This window comes from Helianthus annuus, chromosome 7 (genome assembly GCF_002127325.2).
Source record: "Helianthus annuus cultivar XRQ/B chromosome 7, HanXRQr2.0-SUNRISE, whole genome shotgun sequence".
NCBI lineage: Eukaryota > Viridiplantae > Streptophyta > Magnoliopsida > Asterales > Asteraceae > Helianthus > Helianthus annuus.
The window spans coordinates 140,872,193-140,893,016 of NC_035439.2; the positions used below are offsets into that span (position 1 = coordinate 140,872,193).

At 40.3% G+C, this 20,824-nt stretch overlaps 1 non-coding gene across 1 annotated transcript; it reads right to left on the minus strand.

Annotated features, from left to right (window-relative positions):
• Positions 1-12,875: 12,875 nt before the first annotated feature.
• Positions 12,876-12,982, minus strand: LOC118480846. The gene has a single exon (XR_004863827.1). It is a non-coding gene; the product is annotated as a small nucleolar RNA R71 (small nucleolar RNA).
• Between the last annotated feature and the right edge of the window lie 7,842 nt (positions 12,983-20,824).

Consider the following 20,824-nt stretch of genomic DNA (forward strand, 5'->3'; position numbering starts at 1 on the left):
GGTTTCTAACGTTTTCACGTTAGCTAAGGTTTTGACATTTTCATGTCACCAAGTTTGGATAGTCGCCAGTAAGGGCCATACTCCAGTTTACATACGATCCTTGGGCTTGTCCCCAGTTATCCTTTGGGCTTGTCCCCAGTGATCCTTTGGGCTTGTCCCCAGTTATCCTTTGGGCATGTCCCCAGCTGTTAATTTATCTTTTATATTGGCTTAGTCCCAAGTTATGTTCCATTTTCTAGGTTTTCGAAGTTAAACAAATAAGGATCCTTAATCCTTATTATCCGTTAAAATTTCACTTATGGTTATCTTGATTAAAGGTTAGGATCCTAACTTGGATTCTCAGGTATGATCCTTGACTATTTTGATTATACTTGTTATTTTGAATAACCCTTACACTTTGACAACTAAACCTATGATCCTCGATCATAAACTATTTCTGAAAATTTTCAATGATAGGATATTTGATCTAGGATCATATCCTAAATTTCTTAAACATGATTTGCTCAGCTTTTGTCACTTTGACAAATATGTTTCTAAAATAATTGGACAACAAGAGGATAAATAAAGGATAACAACACGAGATAAGCCAAAAAAGATTAGAGTTATTTTATTAACAAAGGATTTTAAACCCTTCAAAGTTGTCAAAATTGCCAACCCACGTTTCTACCAGCAAAACATGGCCCGTCCACATGGGTTGGCAAAGGGTGTCCATTGTCTATGCGGTCATAGCAGGTGCAGGTAATTAAAAGCGGCAGGATCACAAAGGCTTCATCCCCCAAACAGAGGATCCCTCCACCATTTGCGATCCTACCTATTGTTCAAAGGATCCATGATCCTTAATCCTAGAAACTATTGTTTAAGTACAGACCATCATTGTTTGAAAACATCACAACCACAAAAACCACTACCAAATTTTAAAAATTGGGCTCCGGCCTAGTCTCGAAATATCCATCATCGCCCAATCCTGCAGCTCAAACCATTGCTGCTCCATCTCCACCCTGATCCTTGCCAGCCTCACCACTTTCCAGCATTGGGATCTCCTCAGCTTCGTCCTCATCCTCCAGCTCTGCCAATCTTGCCTTCCAACCCTCCACGTCCCATGAGCTTTTATCAAAGGCAGGATCCTGAGCCTCCGCAGCCATCTGCAGTTGTATCTTATACATAGCTATTGCGGCAGAGACCTTGGCATCCTGGGTGATCTCCTGCTTCTCACCATCCATGTTGACCAGCATTCGAGCAGCTTCATCCTTAGTAGCCCGGAGTTCCTTCTCAAGATCAGCTATCTTGAGATCCTTCAACACGCCCATTTGTTGGAGGTCGGCGATTTGGCGATCCTGATCCTCGACGTGGCCAAGGTAGGTTTCTATTTCAGCAAGTTTCTGCAGAAAGGGAAAAAGGTAAGTTCAGGACCAGGTGATCCTCGAAGAAGCAGGATATACAGGCAGGATATTCAAGCAGGATATCCAAGTAGGATAACCAACAGGGGCAATGATCCTTACTTCATTAACATAATCAAGAAACTGCTGGCGGAGCAGGGGAAATCCTTGAAGATCCTCAGAAGCCTTTCTCTTCTTTCCCTTACCCCTAATAGGTGCTTTAGGGGCTGAAGCAGATGGACTAGCAGCAAGGGTCTTCTTCCTTGTAGACTTGACATTGGCAAGCTCGTCAATACCAAACTTGGAGGCAGACTTGACAGATTTCCCAGCACCTACACAATCAAAATAAGATAAGTACTTTAACTAATTTAAAAATCCTACATAGAACTACTTTTTAATGAGGATACTTACTTGACATTGTGGCAGATGCGGAGGATACTTCCTGTGAATCTTGAATGGCAACTTGAAAACTTCTGGTCTCAGGATCAAGCTTTTTGAAGGCTAGAACTCTCTCTCTTGCAGCAGGAGTCAACTTGAGATGAGCAACAGATATAGCTGCACAAAAGAAAAAGAAGACATTAGTGATCATCATCATAAGGAACAAGTCTGATGGTGATCCTTCCAGGATCCTCTATCCTACCATGAGTAGCCCACTCCTTGGGCAGATCCTCCCCATTAGGGATGGTATCCCTCCTAACAAAGAAGAATCGTCGCTTCCAGTTCGTATCATTTTTGGTAACCTTAAGAACAGGGTGATCCTCCCCAACTTTCCGTTTCAACAAATATCGACAGGATCCAAACGTTGTGAGATCATACATCTCAGCCAGCTCCGCCATTCCCAAATTAATCCCTTCTTGCTCAATGATCCTTTCCAGGGTATACAAAACCCTCCAGATCATCGGCATGGCTTGAATATAAGACATGCCGGTCAGGGAAAAGAAAGATTGGGTGAAAGCTGGAAAGGGATACGAATATCCTATGGTGAACGGAGTTGCAGGAAAAGCTACCCATGTGTCAGAAACAAAATCGCTTAAAGCAGTGGGAGTGAAAGACTTGAAGATAGCATCCGCCGGAAAACAGTGACGGATCCTATCGATGTGAGCATCGGTGAAGCAGCACCTCTCGGTGGGAGAGTCTTTAATGATCCCTTGACCTTTCAAAGGGCTATTCTTCTTGTGATCCTTGTGAGGAGAATTCCAGAGCAACATATTCGCGGTGGAATGAAAAGAGAAAGAAAAACAGAGAAAGAGAAGGAAAGAAGAGAGGAGGAATATCTGATCGATCTTTTGGACGAGATTATAAAGGGAGTAGCTCTTGAATTTAAATGCAAATTGATCCTAACTCTATCTCCTATTTATAATGATGATCTGCAGGATTGTCACTTCAATGACGTAAAGGTTGCAACGGCTAGTCCGACTTTAACGGCTAGTTATCCGTGTCGCCCGTTGCAGATAAGATCAAAGCAAAATATAACTCGTCAATTTACAATATAACTCCTTATATTTTGGGGGCAATTGTTAGGGCTGGATTTTTATAATACATGATCCTTACATGTGATCCTAACCAGTGATCCTTGTTTCTTTGGCAGATAGTGATCCTCAACAGAGCTCCAGGATCAGGATCACGGACCATCATAGGATCCTCATGCTAACAGTTGTTTTCATTGAACTTAATGTCATTTTGCAGGAATGTCTAGCAGGATCCGCTCTTAGCATCACAATCAAGGGACGCGTCTTTACAACTTTGGCATATGCTTAATCAGAGATGAACGTTGTGAAGGATATGGAAACTTGGCATGATTTAAGGGCGATAATTTAGGCTAGATTTACTTTTATTTCTAAAGGGGTAATGAGCTGATTATTAGTTTATTTACCTAAAATAGGCCACTCACACTTGTATATATAACACTCTTCCCCATTCGGAAGACACACAACACAATTCTCACACGCTTAGACACTCGAAACTATAGTGATCCTTGTACTCAGCTCATTATCATCCGAAGTTGTAACCATTTTTCTTATATTGAAGTTTGGTGATCGGTAGTTGCCATCACCCGAGGTTTTTTATGCCGGAGATCATACATTGATCAAGGGCTTTTTCCTCGTATAAATTCTTGTGTCACTTGCATATTTCTTACTAAAGTGATCCTTTACTTTTTCAACAAACCAAGCATCATTCTCCGTTTACTTAGAGTTTGGTTGCATTATCCTTGTGTGATTTTTGACCAAAACAGGCACTATATTCAGACCCTTCGACTCTTCAACCAAAAGTGATTGCATATCAGATACATGGATCACCTTCCCTGCAACCCTTTTTCTGATCGGATTCACTTACCATTTCCCTGTTCTCACACAAGGATTCTTCACACTTACTGGCTTATGCTATATACAAGCTGTTATGGGTGAAATTCTGAGCCCATATCCTGATACTATATCTTGATTTTATGATAGCTGATTACGATCAGGATACCGGACCAGGATATTGGTAATATCCTGAGGCAGTATCCTGACTATTACTAACAATTTGCTTATAAACGTTGGCTATAAGGGACTAACTTTCATGAAGACCAAGTTATCCTGAAGACCCGCTCAAATTGGTTAGGATAAGGACGTTGATGGCGGAAAAATAGCTCTTGTAACGGCCAGCATTGAAGATTGGCATGTTTTATGGAAAGTTACGAAGATTGGGTCAAAGATATTAATGTTGTAACGGGTATGGAAGCTTAAATCCCGGAGTTATAGTTAGTAAGCGCGTGGAAAATGAGTTGAAACAGCCTGGCAACGTTCAGAAAGGAAATAATATCAGTATCCCGGATTTTTAGCATAATATCCCGGATTTTTTGCATAGTTAGTTATTTCCTTTTACTATATAAAGGAATGCACGGATCATAGGAAGACACGACTTTCACACACACAACTTTTCGTATACTCTTGCTCTCTACCACCTGTAACCACTCACAAACACTCACACTTGTACTCGAATCGCATTGTAACACTTAGTTGATCCTTATCATATCCTGCACTGTATCCTGTTATTCAAGCAATAAGAAGAACAAGGCAGCCGACGATTGTCAGCTCCCGAGGTTTTATGCCGGAGATCTAGATTGATCAAGGGCTTTCCTCGTACATCACGTGTCAACCTTTACATTTTTGCTCATTGTTTGATTATTGATATAGTCTGATATCCTCGGACTATATCCTGAAACTGTTTTTGCAAACAACTTAATCCGCATATTTTCAACACACTTTCTTAGCACACTACCTCACTTAACTAATTTGATCACTTAATTGCTTCGGTAATTTTTGACCAAAACACAAGCCATGCCAATAGTGTGGAGGATCCTATATACACTAGAGCACCTAGTTGAGCAGGAGGGTATTGACATAGGGATGTCTGAATTGAGCCAGTTGTATAATCTTGTTAGTCATGGTTCCAACCGATATCTTTCAAATCCAAACCTGAACAGCCTCACCCGATCTTGAAAGCCACCAAAAATGATACTAACTGGAGGAATCAATTCTTCTTCATGAGGAGGGATTCTATTCCAAATGGGAACTAACTTCCCAAAAAGTGGAACACCGATGGTAGGATATAGGATCCTTAGGTCAGGATAATGGTAAGAATTCTTCTTTCATCGAGGATAACTGATCCTTTTTTTCTATTTTGTTTATGCAACTATCACCCTATCTCACATTCAAGTATCACCTGCCACAGAAGAAAGGATAAAAGCTTTCTGGAAGCTTGAACCTGCAATCAGGACATTCCCCCCAAAAGCACAAGATCCAGAAGAAATTTCATCCACCTCCCACACTATGTTAAGTAAGTATCCATTTTCATGTATAAAAATATTTAATAAAATAAGGATATGAATACTTATCTGGGTTTTGTACTTGTAGGTGCCGGCAAGTCTTCTAAGTCTGTCTCCAGGTTTAGCGTCGTCGATCTTCAAGATATTGCATCCCCAAAGTCCCTAAAGAAAGAGCTTGCCACAAGCTCAAGCAAACCTGAGCCTAAAGGCATGAGCACCAGGGGAAAGGATGCCAAGAAGAGGAAAACTGTTGAACCCATTGAAGGCCTCCCTCTCATGGAACGTCAGCTTCATGAATACGTCTATGAGGTAAGGATCCTGTATCCTGAAGTCCGAGCTTTTCTTACTGAGGTTAAAGGATCTTTATTGTTAACTTTCTTTGTGCAGAAATTTGCTGAGGTTCAGATCCTCCTTGATCAACATCTGGTAGAAGCCGAGCAGAAAAATCTGGACTTCCAGCAGATTTTCCTTGCCAAGGACAAAAAGATCTCTTCTCTGGAAAAGGACATCAATGCTCTGCAAAAGGAGCTGCTTCTTACTCAGATAACGGCCCAAAAAGAGAGGATTGAGATCGTGGATGGAGCCAAACTGTCCGCTGTTATCGCTATGTTGAAGATCAAGCTGCAGATGGCTAAAGAGGCTGAGGATCTTGCCTTTGACCAGTCCGGCTGGGACGTGGAGGCTTGGAAGAAAAGGCTTGTGGAGCTTGGGGAAGAAGATGAACCTGAGGAGGTGCTAGCTCTCGAAGGTGGTGGCAGAGAAGCGAAGGATCCTGAGGCAGAGGTAGCTGGTGGGAGTGGCAAAGGTGGTGAAGAAGAGGTGGAGGATGCAGTGAAGGTTTAGGCTGCACAAATGGGCGATGATTGAAAATTCTAGACGTGGCCGGAGCCCATTTTTATGGTTTAATAGTTTTTTGGTGATGTTTTGAACAATGGTTTGTAATAATTTGAACAATAGTTGTTAGGGTTAAGGATCACTGATCCTTGGATAATAGGGGGTAGCAAAGGTGGATGGGTCCTTCTGTTTGTGGAGGAGGAAGCCTTTGATGCCCCTCATCTTTTGATTTCCTACACTCAATGAACCTTATGAATATGGACACCCTTTGCCTACCCAAGCGGACGGGCCACGTATTGCTTGTAGATGTTTGGGTAGGCAATTTTGACAACCTTTTAGAGGGTTAACTTTGATAAATAAATAAAACTTTTAACTTTTGGCTATCTTGGTGTTGTTCATTTTGCATACATTTACTTGTCAATTGTTATTGTACAATTTAAGAATTTACAAGTTATTGATTGTTTTGGTCAAAAAGTTACCTAAGTAATTAAGTGATTAAATTAGTTAAATGAGGTAGTGTGCTAGAAGTATTCGTGGAAAATATGCTGATCAAGTTGTTAACAAAAACAGTTTTCAGGATATAGCTTAGGACATCGAGCTATACCTATAATCAAACAATGAGCAAAAAAGGTAAAGGGTGAAACGGGATGTACGAGGAAAGCCCTTGATCAATCTAGATCGCCGGCACAATACCTCAGGAGCTGACAATCGCAGCTGCCTTCTTCTTCTTATTACTTTAAATATCAGGATACAGTGCAGGACATGATACGGATCAACTAAGTGTTACAATGAGATTCGAGTACAAGTGTGAGTGTTTGTGAGTGATTGCAGTTAGTAGAGAGCAAGACTGTGTGAAAAGATTGTGTGTTCTATCTGATCCTATCATTCCCTTTTATAGTGAAATGAAAACAACAAACTATCCTATAAACCGGGATGCTGCGAATATTCCCTTCTTCCGGCTTCAACATCCCCATTTCAACTTATTAGTCTGAGTCTTTGGGAGATCTGGTCCACTCGAACGTTATAAGCTTGCCTTGTTAATCTGCACGTGAACTAATTAGTTATTATCAGGATACTGCATCAGGATGTTACCAATATCCTGATCCGGTATCCTGATCACAATCAAAAGTAATAGAGTCAGAATATTATCCAGGATATATGTTCAGAAAACCACCCATAACATTGATGAAAGTATAAAAATCAGTTTATGTAAAAAAGTTTAGGATATGATCAAGGATCAAATATTCTTTAATCAAAAAGTTTGAAAAGTGAGACAATTTTAGGATCATATGTCCTTTTGTCAAAGAATAAGGGTAACACTGATGAACCAAGAATAAAGTTAAAGTAAATAAGGATCATACCAGAGAATCCAAGTTAGGATCATATATCCTTAACACATACAATTGTAACAATCAAAAGACAAAACCTTGTAGAAAGTTAGGATCCAGGATCCTTAACTGTTTAGATTTGGAAACCTGAAATGAGACATAACTTGGGACTAAGCCAACTGTAAAAGAAAGAGTTAGCATCTGGGGACAAGCCCAACAATCTGGGGACAAGCCCAATAAACTGGGGACAAGCCCAAAAACTGGGGACAAGCCCAAAGGATCTTGTGTAAGCTGGAGTATGGCCCATACTGGCGACTATCTAAACTTAGTGACATGAAGATGCCAAAACCTTAGCTAACGTGAAAACATTAGAAACCTTAGGAATGGTACGTCTACCATTATACTTAGGATCCTAAATACAGCCAGTACAATGAAATTGTCAGCCCCTAAAGCGGGTACTGGTCCAATTGCCTTTAGCTGCACTAGGATAATCGTGCGCAACTGGCGAAGGTGTAAGAACCTGATTCGTAGAAGGTAATAGATACCTTAAACTGGGAACAAGCCCAAAAACCGGGGATAAACCTAAAGACTTAGGAAACTTCAGTGGATACTTGATCCTTTGTCAAAGATCCACCAACTTCTGCAAAACTCATAACTTAGTGAAAAAGGATAAAGGATCCTGGATCCTCCTCCTTGTAATCAAATAAATTAATGGATGAGATAAAGAAAAATCAAATCATTACCAGAATGAGGATCATATATCCTCTAAGGATCCTTTATGTGTACCAGATATGAAGACGACCAAGGATCCTGGATCCTTCTTACATGAAGTATCTCTTTAGATGGACAACATTCCAAGCTCTTGGTAATAAATCACCTTCCATTGTTAATAAACGGTATGCCCCCTTTCCTGCCTCAGCTTCAATAAGATAGGGGCCTTCCTACTTTGGTGCTAACTTTCCATCAGCAGGATTTGTGGTATTTTGGAATGCTTTCCTCAACACCATGTCACCAATGATGTGCACAAAATGCAACATATAAATTACATCAATTGTGGCATAAAAGTAACCCTTTTTTAGTACTAATGTTGGAAAAAGTGCGTTTTTGTCTTCCTTTTGTATTTTCAGGATTAAATGAGCTCAAAATGAACAAAAGTAGCAAAAAGACAGTTAAATCTAACATAAATATAAGAAAAGGAACAAAAGTGGCATACCCGACCTCCCGACAGCATCTTCCCAAGCAAAACAAAGAAGACAGAAGACTAAACACGCCCCGTGCTCAGTGAGCACGGGGCCGTGCCCAAGTGTCAGCAGAAAAGACAAACTCATAGAAGCTTCTGTTGCCCACCACGGGGCCGTGCCTAGCAGACACGGGGGCGTGGTCAACTTCCTGCAGGCGCATTTATTGTAATTGCGAATTACAATTAATGAAGAGAGAGAGTCAGATGGACACGGGGCCGTGCCCAGCGGACACGGGGCCATGCCCGAGCTTCTGTTAAGCCTATAAATAGGAGTGTTTGGAGCTCTTGCAACTCATCCCTTGGCAAACCACCTCTCTCACACTTCACCGACCACCCACCACCACCATAACACCATCATCCACCACCATCATCCATTGTCCATCATAGAGTGTGTGAGTCATCTCGGGATCCAAGATTGATCGTAAGAGTTCTTGACAATCAAAGGCCATGTTTGCCTAAGTCTCTTACATCACTTGGTGAAGACAAGTGTTTAGTGTAATACTTTTTACTTTTAATCTTTTGCACTTTTTAATTGGTTTTGTATTAATGACTTTAATTACTAGTTTCTTATGTTGAAGGTGATTCTTCCTTATCGTTTGTCCGTGGTGTCTTGGCATTATTTTACTGTCTATATAAAATAAAAGATTTTCACCATTCATATCTCCACGGTCTATATGGAGGTATGTTGGCTACCTGGTCGGGGGTTAAGGGAATGGTTTGGTAAGAGTCTTGCCATTGTTCAGTGTATAGATCCTGCAAAGGACCTGGGTCAAATTTAGTAGGACCTCCTTCAATACCCAAAGATATTGGATGGCGGGGGTCCAAACTCTTTGATCCCCTCATAAGTTAAACTACTATTAAAACTTTAACCCGACTACTTAGGACTGTATCCCTGCTGACTCAGACTACTTAGCCGAGGGTAACATCGCCTTCAAAAGAGGGGCCTACCACATTATGCATTAATAACTAATTAATTATCTTTCAATACCCTTTAGGATTGTATCCTTGCTGACTCAAACTACTGGGTTGAGGGTAACGTCGCCTTCAAAAGAGGGGCCTACTACAATAACTAAGATAATCTCTTAAACAAGTGCAAAAGTGCGAAAATAATCAAAGGTTACACTACACACGAGTTGGATCCAAGTGGTTCATCTTGTCTATCTGTTTTATTTTATTTTTATTTTTATTTTTCAGCATTTTAGTTAGTTTTATTTTCTTAGTTTAAAAAATATTTTTCTAACATTTTGATTGATTAGACGTTGAGGATAAACCGGTACTAAAAGCTCTTGTGTCCTTGGACGACCTCGGTATCTTACCAACACTATACTACGTCCACGATGGGTGCACTTGCCCATATGTGTGTTTAGTGTTAGTAAATATCGTGTTTTATAAATTTAAAACTTGGCTAAAAAGTGTAAAAAGGGCTTAAAATATATACCTAAAATAATAACACACTTCACGCACATCAACTAACTTGAAACTTTCTGATCCTGACATTTTTTTATAAGCTTCAGCCATCCTTTGTTTATAGCTAGCCAACCTTATCCTTGCTAAATCCCTGAGCTCTTCTATGGTATCCAAATCTTGAATCAAGTTCTCGGCATTTCTTTCAGGATCACGGATGCTTGTTCTTGCAGTAGGGACTACCATCTCTGTAGGGATCACGGATTCTGCCCCAAATACTAAGGAAAATGGAGTCTGCCCAGTAGCATTCTTGGGAGTTGTTTTATCAGCCCATAACACATAAGGTAGTTCTTCTGCCCATTTCCCTTTCTTGGATCCAAGCTTCTTCTTCAAGTTGTTGATGATGATCTTGTTAGATGATTCTGCTTGACCATTAGCTTGTGGGTGGATTGGTGTTGATGTTATCATCTTAATCCCCCAGCTGTCACAAAAGTTTGTAGTTCTACTCCCAATAAATTGGGATCCATTATCACAAAGAATTTCAGAAGGTATGCCAAATCTAGTAATGATGTTTCTTTTAATAAAGGATATCACTTCCTTTTCTCTGACTTGTGCAAAGGCTTTAGCTTCTATCCATTTGGAAAAGTAATCAGTCATAGCAAGCATAAACACTTTTCCTCCTGGTGCTTTGGGAAGTTTGCCAACTATATCCATTCCCCATCTCATAAATGGCCAAGAAGAGGATATAGGCTGCAGGAACTCCGCTGGTTGATGAAGGATATTGCTATGTCTCTGACAAGCATCACATTTCTTTGCATAATCCACAGCATCCTTCTTCATAGTAGGCCAATAGTATCCTGTTCTAAGGATCCTTGAGAACAGTGCTCTGCCCCCAGTGTGGTTTCCACAATCTCCTTCATGAAAATCCTTCAGAACGTCTTGGATTTCTGTATCCTCGATGCACCTTAGATATGGACCTGCAAGAGATCGTTTATATAACATGTTATTTAGTATTGTAAATTCAGATACATTGACTTTGAAAGCTCTAGGATTTCTCCAGTAGGATCTCTCCATGTTGTATATATCTCATGATTGGAAGGATCCAGGATCCTGAATGTGATTGTGCACCATCACTAGGTACGATTGCAGAATTCTCCACAATCTCCATAGCTGTGTGATCCTCAATAGCAGGAGTTAAGATATGGATAATTGGTATCCTAATATCCTCCGGAATCTTCAATGATGATCCAAGGTTGGCTAAAGCATCAGCTTCTGCATTTTCTTCCCTGGGTACCTGTGTCAAACTAAAAGAAGCAAAAGAGTCTGCCAATTTCTTGACTATCTCTAGATATTTGATTAGTCTTTCACCTTTAATAGCATAAGAACTATTAAAGTGGTTAATGATTAACAATGAATCTACATGTACCTCAAGATACATGATCCTCATGTGCTTAGCAATTTGTAAACCAGCTATTAAGGCTTCATACTCAGCCTTATTATTAGTAGTTTGAAACTCACAAGCAATTTAGTGGGGTATTATGTCTCCCTGTGGCGATTTTAGTAGTATGTCTAGTCCAGTTCCTTTGATATTTGAAGCCCCATCTGTGAAGAGTATCCAAGGATCCTTAGTTAGTTCAAGCTGTTGAACTTCTAATTCAGCTTCCCTTTGTAGATCACTACTGAAATCAGCCACAAAGTCAGCTAAGGCTTGGGATTTGATGGCAGTTCTTGGCTCGTATCTGATATCATAAGCACTAAGTTTAACTGCCCACTTTGCCATCCTTCCTGACATTTCAGGTTTTCTGAGGACATTCTTAATAGGAAAGTTAGTCTTGACAATAATAGCATGAGTTTCAAAATAATGGCGTAATTTCGTAGATGCCATGATTAAAGCAAGGATGAGTTTTTCTAAATGAGAATACCTGGATTCAGCATCAAGCAAACTTTTACTTACATAATACACAGGATGTTGAGTACCTTCATGATCCTTAACAAGGACTGCACTTACTGCCTTAGAAGAAACTGCCAAATATAAGGATAATATATCCCCTTTTTCTGGTTCCGTTAAGGCTGGAGCTCATGATAGGTAATCCTTAAGGGCCTTGAGAGCTCAGCACGATCCGTGCCTGGTCAGACACGGGCCATGCCCAGCAGTGTCACTGGCAGTTTTTATTTTCCGAGTTACAGAGAGCTGAGCACGGGGCTGTGTCGGTGCAACACGGGGCCGTGTCCAACTTTCCAGTAACAGGGATCCAGAAAACAATCGCTGTATCTCCGACCACGGGCCGTGTTCACTGAGCACGGGGCCGTGGTGAACCTTCTGACCAACATTCTTTTCTGTTTTCTATTGCAGGACTTGGAACCAGACACCACATCCGAACTTTCCACGTAGTGTATGTGCTCCAGTTCTAGTAGAGACATAAAAGAACCTTTAGAAGAACCCGAACGCTTTCTCAGAAAAAGACTTAAAGCTAAAAACCAAGAGAAGGTTTCAGGGGATCCACTTCCAATGGCGGACCAACGTACCCTCATGGATTACCTACGACCCACCGTAGGTAATCTCGGCGCCGCTATCAATGCACCGAATGTTGAAGCTAACAACTTCGAACTTCGGCCACATTTGATACAAATGCTTCAAAACTCCGCAACCTTCCATGGGCTTGCGGACGAGGATCCCCATACATATTACTAATTTCTTAGAAATATGTGATACCTTTCGGATCAATGGAGCATCAAATGACGCAATCCGCCTTTGAATGTTTCCATTTTCACTAAAAGACCGAGCGAAAGCTTGGCTCAACGCCCTCCCAGTTGGTTCGGTAAACACCTGGGATGAACTAGCCCAAAAGTTTCTATATAAGTATTTCCCTCCTGCTAAAACGGCTAAATTAATGACTGAAATTAATACATATTCACAAGAGGATGGGGAATCCTTATATGAAACTTGGGAAAGGTTCAAGGAGCTATTGCGAAAGTGTCCTCATCACGGTCTTGCGATATGGCAATAAGTATCCACTTTCTATAATGGGTTGTTGCCACACACGAGACAAACACTTGACTCTAGCTCCGGGGGACTTTTAGGTAATCGCCGCCCACATGAAATATACAATCAAATTGAGGAAATTGCTCAAAACAATTTTCAGTGGCACACTCCCCGAGGTAATAAATCTATTGCCCCGGGCGCCCATAAGGTTGATGAAAGCACTTCTTTACAAGCCCAAATCGAGGCCCTTTCTTCAAAAATTAAAAAGTTAGAAATGGCAAAACGGTCTCAGTTTTGGCTTGTGAAGGGTGTGGTGGGCCACATGAAAATTGGAGTTGTATGAAAGAAACAGATGATCAACCAGAATCGGTAAACTACATTGATAATAGACCTAGGCCGTCGGGTCCTCCAACGGGTACCTACAACCAAGGATGGCGTAACCACCCTAACCTTGGTTGGAGAGAGCCCGACAATAGTAGTAACCAACAAAACCCAAACCAACGAACAAACTTTCAACAACCAAGAAATGAGTCACAAAATTTCCCTCAACAACAAGGTGGACGAGAGAGGCTTGAAGATACTGTATCTCGCCTCATCTCCGACACTGAAAAGAAAAACTCGGATCGATTTCAACAATTGGAATCGAATTTTAGAAATCAACAAGCTAGTATACAAAACATTGAAAACCAAATAAATCAATTAGCTCAAAATTTCTCCAAGAGACCACAAGGCGCGTTACTAAGTAATACCGAAACAAACCCAAAAGCACAAGTCCATATCATAACATTAAGAAACCGTACCGTGGGTCCCGAAGAAGCTCCACCACCGCCAACTGAGGGAACACAACTCCGCCCCAACAAGAGAAGGCTTCTCCTCTACTTCAAGAGCCCACCAAGGCTCCTCCGGTTCCGTACCCTGGTAGGTTAATTCGTCAAAAAACCAATGAGCAATTCGCAAAATTCGAAAGTCTACTAAAACAATTGCATGTTAATATTCCTTTTATCGAATTCCTAACTCAAATGCCTAAATACTCGAAATTCATGAGGGACTTCCTCACTTATAAAAGGAAAATTGAATCATTGCAATTAGTTAACTTAGGCGAAGAATGCTCCGCCCTCGTACTCAACAAACTTCCACAAAAGAAGATTGATCCTGGAAGCTTCACAATTCCTTGCTCGATCGGGGAATCCCCCATTCGTAATGCACTAGCCGACCTTGGGGCTAGCATTAACCTCATGCCCGCATCAATGTTCAAACGACACGACCTAGGAAAAACGAGCCTTACCAAGATAAGTATACAACTTGCCGACAGGTCCGTCAAATACCCGCAAGGTGTCGCTGAAAATCTATTGGTCAAAGTCGATAATTTCGTCTACCCGGCCGACTTTGTCATACTAGATATGGAAGAAGACACCGAAGTCCCCCTCATACTAGGGAGGCCATTTCTAGCCACCGCACAAGCAGTGGTAGACATGAATGACGGAACACTCAGTTTGAAGTATGGGGATAAGGAAGTGAAGTTTGGGGTCGGGAAGAGAGTAGAGGACGATGACCCGGTCAATTACATGAAGGTTATTGATTCAAGCTTGGATGATGCTCTCCGACGGTGCAACATGGGATGCAAAACATCCCGCTCAGAAAACATATAACCTCACTTTGGGTCTAGCCAAGGACCCTTATAAACGTGGCGCACCACGGAGGCATTCCGCGAACTATCCTTAGTTTAGTTTAATCTTTTAGTGTAATTTTAATTTGCAGGAATAAAACACACTCGGGATGGTGAAGGATGGCAAGGGAAATGAGAAACATCACCCCATGCACGAAAACAGGGCCATCCGACAACAATTTCTTCATTACAGTAAGCTCAGCACGGGCCGTGTCCGCCCAACACGGCCCCGTGCTGCACAATCTGCAGAAATCGCCCAGTTCAGGTATCTGGACACGGGCCGTGTTCACTGAACATGCCCCCGTGTCCAGGCTTCTGTTTCTTTTCTTTAATTTTTGTCACTGGCACCTGAACACGGGGTCGTGCCCGGTCACCACGGGGCCGTGTCTAGGATGCCAGTAACATACAATTATGCTTTTAACACCGTTTTACACATTCAATCAACCTAAAAACTTATTTTTGGGACACATTGAGGACAATGTGTAATTTAAGTGTGGGGGGATGCTAAAACCTTGAATCTTGCAAGTCCTAATAACAAGCCTTACACAAAACTCTATTGGAACCGCTAATCACCCCAAATTTTTTCAAAAATTTTCATTTTTCTTTTTACTTGTCTAAGTTTAAGTTGGGAATTCAAGTCTAACAAGGTTATATTTTTACAAGTTTACAACCGATAATGTCGTGATAAAAAGAACCAACATAAGAAAATTATGAAACGGCATGACAAACTTAGTTAAAATTTGATTATATATACTTGATCACATAAAAACCCTTTCCCACAAAAGTGAGTTTTGAGCCTTTATCGAGCATACAAATACATATCTTTACACTAAATGCTCATTTTTCGTTTCTTGTGTGAATAGCCGCTTGGTTCGTACGACTCTAGAACTTGCCACAACAATACATTCCCGGTCCTTATCAACTTAATCCCGAGTAAGTAAATGATGGAGGCATTAGGACTAACCCTTTTTCTTTCTACACCATTATTTTTCATTTTTTTTACCACCTACCCAAAATCCCCCTAGTTAACCCCTTTGAGCCTAAACTTTTTCATTTCTTAACCCAACACAATCACCCTTTTTACCCATCTAAACCTTTTTATGTTTTTTACCCCCTTCTTTTAGTAACAACGTTCGGTTTTCTTATGACTTGAAAAATATATATATATATTGATGAAACCAAATAAACAAACAAGTTCATCAAAATAAAAATAAAAGTATGAAAAAATAAAAAGTCATTCAAAAACCGACGTTTTGTTACGCTTTTCGCCCTTTTACTAACCACTAACCCAACCACCCACCTTTAGCCCAAGCCTAACCCTTCACCCAGAAAGTCCTCTTGATATTTACAAAGGTATATAGTTAAAAAGGAAGAGGATTGATTGCTTGGCAAGCTTATGGTAGGAGTAAGTTCCATGCCGCTCTCGAGTGATTCACTAAAAATACACCTTCGGCCGAGTGTTGAGTGATTCCCCGTGAGGTATGTGAACTTATATATAAATGGAATTTTAAAAAGGTATGTTATGCCTTAATAAGTAATTTATTTTATGAAACGTTTTTAATAAATCATGACGAATAGGATTGTAAATAAATGAAAATAAAACCTAAATAAAGAATCTTGGAAATCCCGACACTCTATGACAAGCCCAAAAACCTTCTCTTCTACCCATTCCATTTGGGAGTGAAAAAAGCCACATTATAAAGAGTTTTGCTTGAGGACAAGCAAAGATTCAAGTGTGGGGGTATTTGATGTGCACAAAATGCAGCATATAAATTACATCAATTGTGGCATAAAACTAACCCTTTTTTAGTACTAATGTTGGAAAAAGTGTGTTTTTGTCTTCCTTTTGTATTTTCAGGATTAAATGAGCTCAAATGAACAAAAGTAGCAAAAAGACAGCTAAATCTAACATAAATACAAGAAAAGGAACAAAAGTGGCATGCCCGACCTCCCGACAGCATCTGCCCAAGCAAAACAAAGAAGACAGGAGACTTAACACGCCCCGTGCTTAGTGAGCACGGGGCCGTGCCCAAGTGTCAGCAGAAAAGACAAACTCATAGAAGGTTCTGTTGCCCACCACGGGGCCGTCCCCAGGGGACACGGGGGCGTGGTCAACTTCCTGCAGGCGCATTTATTGTAATTGCGAATTACAATTAATGAAGAGAGAGAGTCAGATGGACACGGGGCTGTGCCCAGCGGACACGGGGCCGTGCCCGAGCTTTTGTTCAGCCTATAAATAGGAGTGTTTGGAGCTCTTGCAACTCATCCCTTGGCACACCACCTCTCTCACACTTCACCCACCACCCACCACCACCATAACACCATCATCCACCACCATCCTCCATTGTCCATCATAGAGTGTGTGAGTCGTCTCGGGATCCAAGATTGATCGTAAGAGTTCTTGACAATCAAAGGCCATGTTTGCCTAAGTCTCTTACATCACTTGGTGAAGACAAGTGTTTAGTGTAATACTTTTTATTTTTAATCTTTTTCACTTTTTAATTGGTTTTGTATTAATGACTTTAATTACTAGTTTCTTATGTTGAAGGTGATTCTTCCTTATCGTTTGTCCGTAGTGTCTTGGCATTATTTTGCTGTCTATGTAAAATAAAAGATTTTCACCATTCATATCTCCATGGTCTATATGGAGGTATGTTGGCTACCTGGTCGGGGGTTAAGGGAATGGTTTGGTAAGAGTCTTGCCATTGTTCAGTGTATAGATCCTGCAAAGGATCTGGGTCAAATTTAGTAGGACCTCCTTCAATACCCAAAGGTATTGGATGGCGGGGGTCCAAACTCTTTGATCCCCTCATAAGTTAAACTACTATTAAAACTTTAACCCGGCTACTTAGGACTGTATCCCTGCTGACTCAGACTACTTAGCCGAGGGTAACATCGCCTTCAAAAGAGGGGCCTACCACATTATGCATTAATAACTTAATTAATTATCTTTCAATAATCCGACCCTTTAGGATTGTATCCTTGCTGACTCAAACTACTGGGTTGAGGGTAACGTCGCCTTCAAAAGAGGGGCCTACTACAATAACTAAGATAATCTCTTAAACAAGTGCAAAAGTGCAAAAATAATCAAAGGTTACACTACACACGAGTCGGATCCAAGTGATTCATCTTGTCTATCTGTTTTATTTTATTTTTATTTTTATTTTTCAGCATTTTAGTTAGTTTTATTTTCTTAGTTTAAAAAATATTTTTCTAACATTTTGATTGATTAGACGTTGAGGATAAACCGGTACTAAAAGCTCTTGTGTCCTTGGACGACCTCGGTATCTTACCAACACTATACTACGTCCACGATGGGTGCACTTGCCCATATGTGTGTTTAGTGTTAGGATCCTTCTTCATAGTAGGCCAATAGTATCCTGTTCTAAGGATCCTTGAGAACAGTGCTCTGCCCCCAGTGTGGTTTCCACAATCTCCGTCATGAAAATCCTTCAGAACTTCTTGGATTTCTGTATCCTCGATGCACCTTAGATATGGACCTGCAAGAGATCGTTTATATAACATGTTATTTAGTATTGTAAATTCAGATACATTGACTTTGAAAGCTCTAGGATTTTCTCCAGTAGGGATTCTCCATGTGTAACACCCATCTAAATTTTACTTGAATTTAATAATAATTCACACCATTTTAGATAAAGACGTCTAGTTATAACATAGATTCCAAAAGTAAGTTCAAAAGTGACAAAACCTTAGTCAACTATCGACAAAGTTAAAAACATTCAAAAGTTGTTTAACAATTTGTTTACATCCCATAGACGTAGTCTATTAAAGGTCAAAACAGTGCGGAAGCTTCAAAAGTCGTGTTCGGTTCTTCGAAACTTGCTTGACCGCCGTCCGTAAGGTCCACATCGTCACCTAGGGTCAAAACCACTAAAACATTAGTTTTGACATTAATATATGTTACATAAACACAAGTTCCGACATCGAAATATGATAAATAAAATACAAGTTTTCTGGGCTCCACCGTAAGTTACGGTGTCTACCGTAAGTTACGGTAGACACTGAGTGGTTCTGGTCTGCCGTAACACAGGAGTAAACCACCGTAACGTTTTTGTTTTCCACCGTAAATTACAGTGGAGACCGTAATTTACGGTGGACTCTGTGAATTTGCAATTTGATTATTTTATTGATTTCACCCTGTTCCACACGTCGTTTTAGGTGATTCATTTCCTGTATATTTGTAAATTCATTACGAACATATTTCTTAGGACTATCATACCCAACTTTGACTCTCCGATCATAACGGCCTAAAGCCACTTATACTATTATTCGACCCATTTTAACTTATTCTATTTTACTACTTCTCACTAGTAAGCCTATGGCGCCTTATACCCATCATCCGGGGCTTGGTATTACTTGCGCTTCCTTACCAATTCCATGGTTTAACGCTCTTGCGATTTATAACGCCATTGCTAACTAATTAAAACACCAATTCTACAATTTACACTATTGTTTGACCCGTTGACTCATCTTGTGGAATTCCTCCAATGTGATGACTACCAAACGGTTCCTTATAGGTTTTAACTCTATTAATTCAGATAGCGATCATAGTTGCAAAAATCATCACAATTTCTATTCTAAATGCGACTATACATAATATAACCACAGTTCACTTAATGTAACGGGTCAAGTTACATACCTTCAAAGTAAGCTTTTCAAACGCGGTTCGCCACCTGCTTGTCCGCTTGACGCTCCTGCGCCCTTTCCTATAGAGTTCATTTATAACATATTTAGAACTCCTTTTTAAACCATATACCGCGTATTACATCGACATCATAATTATGCGTTTCAACTTCGAATTTCAGTTTTAAGCCTTCTTTGAGGCATTTCAACAAACACTTTAAAGGCAGGATTTTACATGATTATATAACAAATCCCTAGCTTATCATCTAGCCCGAATTTTACATCAATCAACCCATTTTACACAATTGTTAGCTTCTAAAATTCTGAAGTCACTTCACAATCGTCAAATTACACTAGAACAACACCCAATTTCCTAGTGTTTATCAAGTTCTATATAACCCACTAATCACCTACAATGGTGTTCAAGGGTTCCACTAAAATTTCACATAATTTCAACTTGTATTTGTCTAGGGTTTGTCCCTAGACACTATATTGTTCCTATTTCATCAAAAAACAAACATGCAACCATAAATTTCAGATTCTCCCAATTTCATGAGAATTTCAAGTTGAGAGTTTTCATCAAATTTTACATACCTTGTAATCCTCTTGTGACGAGGATCAGTAATCTATGCTTAATTTTCGATTCCAACTTGATTTAAGCCCTCAATTTTGTGAATTATGAGATGAACTAGGGCTTGGTGAGGAAATCCTGGTTGCCCCCTGCGTCCCATGTATGACCAGACACACTTTTGTGTGTTTGATCGTTATTATTCTTTTTAATCAAATTAAGTTTCAGATTTTACAAGATAAGCCCCTCCTCTTTTGTTTAACTTAAAGTTTGGTTGTTTTTAACCCTATTATAAGTTATTTCTAGACTTATAGCTAACTAGCTTAAAATTCCTGGTTAGTAAATTCTTGTTTATTTATACTTTATAATTCTAATATAAAGTTTTATATTTTCGGGGTGTTACAAGTCCACCCCCCTTAAAAGGGTTTCGTCCCCGAAATCGAATTACGTACCAATAAAGTAGGGTAGAGACGTCGCATCTCCTCCTCGGACTCCCACGTTGTGTCCGAGTCTTTTCTATGCTCCCACTTAATCTTGACTTGATCAATTTGTTTGTTTCGCAATTGCATGACCTTCCGATCCAAAATCTCCAATGGTCTCACCGCATATTTCAGGCTATTATCCACCTCGATATCATCGTAATGGATATAAGTTGTTTCCTCTGTTAGACATTTCCGCAATTGCGACACGTGAAACGTGCCATGTATTTCACTCAACTCTTCCGGTAGCTCGATAAGCCACCTTGCCAACCCCGTTCGATGATTTTAAATGGCCCGATAAACCTCGGGCTTAGTTTCTCTCTTTTCCTGAATCGGATAACACCCTTCCTTGGGGAAAACATTTAGCATAACTATATCACCTATTTCCTATCCTTTGTCACCCTTTTTGATCGGGTTGTCTTTTGACCATTCAGTCACTGAGTCCGTCAGCATACTTACTTGACGCTAGTTCTATATTAACAAGCGCTCTACAT